Raw genomic sequence first — 7,593 nt, 5'->3', positions numbered from 1 at the left:
AAAACCTCTCAGTAAAATAGAAATAGAGAAGAGCTTTTCAACTTGATAAAGAGTATATACTAGAAAAAAAAAAAAGAAAAAAGAAAAAAGAAAGGAAGACCTTGCCATTAACATTACACTAATGGTTAAAGATGAGTGTTTTCCCCCTAAGACTGAAAACAAGGCAAAGACTCCCATCTCCCTACCATTATTCAACATAGTACCATAAATTGTAGTCAGAGTAATAAGGCTAAAAAAGGGTAAAAAAGCATGCAGACCAAAAAGGGAAAATAAAACCATTTCAATCTACAGATGACATTATTGATTATATAGAAAATCCCAAAGAATCTACAAAAAGAATTTGTACAACTAATAAGGGAGGTCAGCAATGTCACAGGATACAAGATATACACTCAGAAATGAATTTTGGGAGCTGGGGATGTGGCTCAGTGGTAAAGCACTCACCTAGCACTCATGAGGCCCTGGGTTCAATCCTTAGCATCACATAAAAATTAAAAAGGTAAAAATAATAATAAAAATTGCAGTAGAGCACAGAGGATTTGGGAAGCAGTGAAAATACTCTGTGAGATACTGTAACAGTGGACACATGCCATTACACATTGTCCAAACGCATAGAAAGTACAAAAACAAGAGTGAATTCTGAAGTAAACTCTTGACTTTGTGTGACAATGAGGTGTCAATGTAGGTTTAACAATACTACAAATGTAGCACTCTGTTGATACTGGGGAAGGCTGTGTTGGCGGGGGGGTGGGCAGGAGATATATGAAAATTTTCTTCAATTTCTCTTGGTTTAATTGTGAGACTAAGTCTGTTCTAAAAAAAATAAGACCTTCAAAAAAATCTGTTGTATTTCTATATATCAGCAAGAACACGTAAACATAATTTTCTTTTTTTTTGTACCAGGGGTATCTTACCACTGAGTCACATCCCCATCCCTTTTATATATATAAAATATATATATATTTATATATAAATAATATTTTTTTTTTAACTTAGAGACAAGTTCTTGCTGAGTTGCTTAGTACTTCACTAAGTTGCTAAGGCTGGCTTTGAACTCACAATCCTCTTGCCTCAGCCTCCAGAGCCACTGGGATTACAGGAATGCACCACCACATCTGACCAGAGCACAACATTTTAAAATGCAATACCATTTATGATCACTCAAAAAAGATGAAAAAAAGAGAAACAGGTGTACATCTAACAAAATAGATGTATAGAACTTACATGCTAAAAACTACAAAATGCTGTTGAAAGAAATAGAAGATCTAAACAAATGAAGAGATGCTGTGTTCATGAATTTAAGATTTGATATAACAAATAAATCAATTCTCCTCAAACTGATATATAGTTTTAATGCAATTCCTACTAAGACTTTTAATAGACAAATTATTCTAAAATATAATGAAAAACAGAAACTATAATAGAAACAAAAAGGACAAAATTATTCTTAAAATATATTTAAAAAGACAAAGAAATTAGAGTAGCCAAAATTATTTTGAAAAAGAATAATGAATTGAGATTCACAACCCTGTAAATTTCGGGAATTAAGACTGTAAGTTATTAGAAGTTGGATAGACATAGATCTGTGGGGGAAAATTAGAAAAATCCAGAAATAAACTCACAAGAATAGTCCCAGCTGATTTTTGACAGAGGTGCACAAGAATTCCAATAGAGGAAAGATGGCTTTTTCAAAAAACAGTGCTGAAACAATAATATATTCATAGATTTAAGAAAAACACTAACTCAAAATAGATCATGAACATAAATATAAAATGTAAACTATGAAACTTTAAGAAAACAATATAGAAAATCAGGGGAAAAATCTGGGGAATGATATTGGCCAAATTACATTGTTATTTTGTGTCCATGTACAAATATGTAACAATGAATCTCACCATCAAAATGCATAAATTAAAAAAAAATAGGAGAAAATCTTAGTGTTTAAGGGTTAGGCAAAGAGTCCCTAGTCTTGACAACAAAAGCACAATTCATAAAAGGATAAAACAATGATACATTGGATTTCATCAAAATTTATGCCAAAAAAAAAAAAAAAAACTTAGTTAAGAAGATTAAAAATCAAGCTACAGACTGGAAACTTATGTCTGCAAACCACATAGCCGAAAAAGGGCTGATATGTAGAATATATGAAGAACTCACAAAATTCAGTGTAAACAAGTAAGTAATCTAATCAGAAAATGTACAAAAGTCATAAACTGAAACTTAGGTGAAGAGGATAACCAGGAGGAAAGTAAATACATAAAAGTATGTACAACTTCATCAACCCTTAAGGATGTACAAACTAAAACCACAATGAAACAGTACTATATACTTAGCAGAATGGCTAAAATTAAAAAAAAAATTTATAAAAAAACAGTGACAACACTCAATGCTGGTAAGGATGTGAAGAAACTGACTCACACAAGTACCTCTGGTTGAAATGTGAGATGGTAGAGCCACAGGAAAGCAGTTTAGCAGTTTCTTTAAAAATCAAACATTTAGCTATCATGCAATCTAAAAATTACATTCCTGGGCAACTATCCCAGAAAAAGGAAATTTTATGTTCATACAAATACCTATCCAAGAATGTTATAGATGCTTTATTTTCAATAGTCAAAAAGTAGAAACAAGCCAGATGTCCTTCAATGTGTGAATGTATAAACAAACTGTAGCTACTTCTCAGCAATAAAAACAAAGGACTCTATAAACACACACACACACACACACACACACACACACACACACACACATACACTCCTCTAGATGAATCTTTAGGGAACTATACTGAATGAAACAACCCCTTTCTGAATGTTTACATACTATCCAACTCCATTTATTTAATATACTTGTTGTGACAAAATTATAGAAATGCAGAACAGATTAGTGGTTGCCAGGGCTTGAGGAGGACTGGAGGAGGGGGAGATTGGTGGAGCTGGAAAGAGCAGAAGGAGGGATCTTCCTAGTAATGGAAACGTTTTGTATCTTGACTCTATCAATGTCAAAATCCTGACTGTGATATTGTATTATAGTTTTGCAAGATATTACATTGGGGAAAACTAGGCAAAAGGTACATAGAATCTCTGTCTTCTTCCTCACAAATGCATGTGAATTTACAGTTATGTGAAAATACAAAGTACAATTTTTAAGTGGGTAATAAGGAAATACTATGACAACTTTATGATGACAAATGCAAGCACTTAGATGAAATAGCAAATTCTTTGAGAGAGATTAATTGCCAAAACTCACTCAAGAAAAATAGCCTGAAGAATCCTAGATTTATTGAAGATAATGAATTTGAATTTAAAATTTTTACAAATTAAGTTCCAGGTCTAGAGGGCTTCACTGGCGAAACCTATTAAGCATTCATGAAGTGGGGAGGCAGGAAACATTCTACACAAACACAAAAGCAAATCGAAGAGGAAGGGAACATGTTTCAACTCATTCCAAAATTCTAACATTAACTTGAGCCCAAAACTAGATAAAGATGCTACGAGGAAAAAAGAGAAAGAAGGAAAAAAGTATGGTTTGATATGCCTCAAGTATATAGATATAAAAATTCCAGCAAATTGAATTCAATAATGTATAAAAAGGATAATAAACATTAATAAGCAGGATTTAACCTAGGATTTATTTAACATTCAAAAACCAATGTAGTTCAATATATTAATAAACTAAAACAAAAAAATTCATATGATTATTTCAATGGATACAGAAAACACATTTGACAAAATCCAAGACATTCATGATATTTAAAAAATTCTCACAGGACACAGTGGCACATGCTATAATCCAGAAGAAGCTCAGGAGGCTGAGGCAGAAGGATCACAAGTTCAAAGCCAGCCTCAACCACTCAGTGAAGTTCTAAGCAACTTAGTGAGACCCAGTCTCAAAATAAAAAATAAAAAGGGCTGGGAATGTGGTTCAGTGGTTAAGTGCCCCTGGGTCCAATCCCTGTTATGAATGAATGAATGAATGAATGAATGAATGAATGAATAAATAAATAAATTCTCAGCAAAGTTATAATTAGAAGTTTATATCCTTAAACTGACATAGGGCAGCTACAAAGACTTACAGAAAATATCATACTTAACAGTGAAAAACTTAAAGATTTTCCCATTAAAATCAGGAGTAAGACAAAGACGTCCACTCTCACCACATATATTCAATGTTGTACCAGTGATTTCTAACCAGTGCGATCAGGCAAGAAAAGTAAATAAAAGATGTCTCGATAAAAAAAAAAAAGACTACTTTTTAAAAATGGCATGATTATCAATCATGAAAAACCAAAGGAATCTACAAAAAAAAAACCCTATTAGAACTATCAAGTAAATTTATCATACAAATTCAATAAATAAAAATCGGTTATTTTGCTACATACAGATGGTCCCTGACTTATGAATATTTTTTATTTCATGATAGGGTGAAAACATTATACATTCAGTAGAAATCATATTCTGATTTGAGTGTCAATGTTTATCTAAGATACCAATATGCAGGATGATATTTTCTCCCTGCGCTGAGCAGTGGCAACAAGCTGCAGCTCGCAGTCAGGCATGAGATCTGAAGGTAGGCAACCAATACTCCACAGAGTACTCTGTTGCTGAGCTTCGATGGCTGGTAGTTTAGGTGTGGTAGATACATTTTTTACATATAATAATTTCAACTTATGATGGGTTTATTGGGATGAAACTTCATCAAAAGTCAAGGAGTATAGGTATTAGAAATGAAAAAGTAAAACTAAACATTAAAATTTAAATTCCATTTAAAGTATATCAAGAACATAAATACTTAGTGGTACATTTTTTTTTTTGAGGTACTGGGGATTGAACCCAGGGCACTTTATCATGAGCTACTTCCCCAGCTCTTTTTATCTTATTTTAAGACAGGATCTTGCTACGTTGCTCAGATTGTCCTCAAATTTGGGATCCTCCTACCTCAGCCTTCTGACTAACAGTTTGTAGCATGCACCACCATGCCTAGCACTTAGGGATAAATATTACAAAAGATGTAAAAGACCTAAAGGCTGAAAACTAAAAAAAACAATGCTAGGAAAAATTAACGAATGCCTAATAAATGAGACAGATAAATGTTTATGGGACAGAAGAAAAAGAAAAAGAACATCAATACATATCTTTCACTGCTATATGCAAAACTTAACCCACACTGTACCATGGATTAAATTTAAGTCCTCAAACTATAAGAATTCTAGAAGAAACATAGGAGAAAGATTTTGCAAGTCTGAGTTAAGCAAAGATTTCTTGGATACAACACTGAAACCACAATGCAGTAAAAATCTAATAAATTACACTTCATCAAAATAACATTGTCTTCCAAAGATGAAAGACAAGCCACAGAACAAAGGAAAATATTTGCAAATCATAATCTGATAAAAGATTTATCCAGAACAAAAATGAGCCCTCTAAATTCAGCAAGCAAGAAAGAAAACAACCCACTAAAAAATGCGGAAAAAAATTTGAATATGGCTTTCACTGAATGACAAATAAACATGTGAAATGATGCTCATCATCATTAGACAGTAGGAAAAACAATGAAAGTCAGTGAGATACCAATACACACACCAATTAGAATGATTAAAATTAAAAAGGCTGGCCATATCAAGTGTTAAAAGTATTTGGTGGAGCTCCTAGAGGGAATATAAAATAATAGAACCTCTTTAGGAGAACAGTTTGCAGTTTCTTAAACTGTTACACACATGCTCACCATATGCTCCAGTCATTTCACTCTTGGGTATTTCCCATGAGAAGAGAAAGTACTTGCCTCTAGAAACAGTTACAGACAAATGTTTTAGTAGCTCTATTTATATAACCCCAAACTGGTCATAACCCAAGTATCCCATCAACAGAATCATACTCAGTTGTAAAGAGGACTGAATTATTGATACACACAACAATTGGAATGCATCTCTGGATAATCATGCTCAATGAAAGAAGACGAATTTAAAAAGAGTACATGCTGTATATGGGCAGCATATGTTCCATTCATATGAAACTCTAGAAAATGTCAACTAATCAGTGATGGGAGAGTGGGAATGAAGAACTATGGAAGGTCATGAGAAGACTTTTCAAGGGACCTGTATGGTACTATCTATATTGTGGTAACGATTCATGGAGTTATACGTACATGGACTTGTGTACTTTAAATGTGCTAAGTTCATTGTACATCTGTTATAACTCAATAAAAGCATTTTCAAAAACGAATAGTGTATGACCCAATTCAGGTCAATGAAAACCTAAAAAAAACATTGAAAACTTCTGGAAAAGTTCTTTGATCTGAAGTGAGAGCCCTAAGAACTGTCTGTCTCTCAGCCTCTTTCTCTGTCTCTCTCTCTGTCTCTCTCTCTGTCTCTCTCTCTCTCTCTCTCTCTGTCTCTCTCTCTCTCTCTGTCTCTCTTTCTGACTGTCTCACTGTGAAGAAGTATTTTGTCCATAGTACAGCTGGAAGTCATCTTTTGGCCAGCAGGAAAGCCAGCTTGAGGAAATTGTTAACATAGATACAGAAAAGCAGAAACAAATTCCTCTGAGAGGAACAGAGCCAAAGTTTTGATTTAACAGAATCTGAAGTTCTCTTTATCTAAGAATTGTTAAATACCTGACCCAATAATATTCTATAATGATTAAGTCATTTTGAGTCAGGATTCTATGGCTTCCAGAGTAAGCATTCTAACTAAGACCAGCATATTCTCATGTGAGAACCATATTAATAATTGTAATATACCATCAGAATGTAACTCTAGTATTTAATTAAATTAATTATTTGATGTAGTAAAAAAATGGGTATGTATCTGTGGATATGGTTATCAGTAAAATTGATATGTATGTTAATCTATGTATGTCAATATTTTATATCTATGGTGTATAAAATGAATAGGTACTATAGAATAGGGGATATGAGCTGTTTATATTCTTTCCCTCTCCCTTCTTCCTTCTTTTGGTAACAGTTTTCCCATAGTGAACCTCTGATCAAGCACTCTTGATTCATAACTTTTAGATTCAAAGAGTACTTTAAGAATGTGGAAGACTGAGCCCAGGTCCACCAAATTTCCTTCCCGATACCCTCTCAGTCACTTATTTCTAACAAGAAAAATGTTAAAGTAAGTAACCCCGGGCTCAAGAAGGATGCATCTGAGATCATAGGCTCCAGAATCACTGAAGGAAACCCTTCTCTCTTTAGGATAGGTGGGAGGATCCTGCAACAGACAGGCCAACAACAAAAATTTGAATTTCATGGCTCCCAATGAAAGCTAGCCTAGGAAGTCTGTAAGTCCCTCTAGGAAAAAGCTACATATGCTTGTTGATGTGGGTTCTTGTGAAGGATGGCCTAGTCTGGCCCTGGGCAGGTAATATCAAGGGGAGCTGCACTCATGAAATGCATTTCTCCCAGCCCCTGAGGCTAGGCAGGAGAACTCACCTGCACCCAAGGAGAGCTGGGAGAAGAAAGACTGCCTTCCAAAGCTTCAGCTGGGTGTTGACAGGTTGCCAGCTGGTTCACTGCCAGCCCACAAGAGCAGAAACTTTCCCCTGGTAGGTTTGCCACTGCATGAAAGACCCTAACTACTTGGTCTGTAATTATAGGTCA

Source organism: Sciurus carolinensis, chromosome 10 (assembly GCF_902686445.1).
Source record: "Sciurus carolinensis chromosome 10, mSciCar1.2, whole genome shotgun sequence".
NCBI classification, from domain to species: Eukaryota; Metazoa; Chordata; class Mammalia; order Rodentia; family Sciuridae; genus Sciurus; species Sciurus carolinensis.
This window is presented reverse-complemented; position numbering follows the sequence as displayed.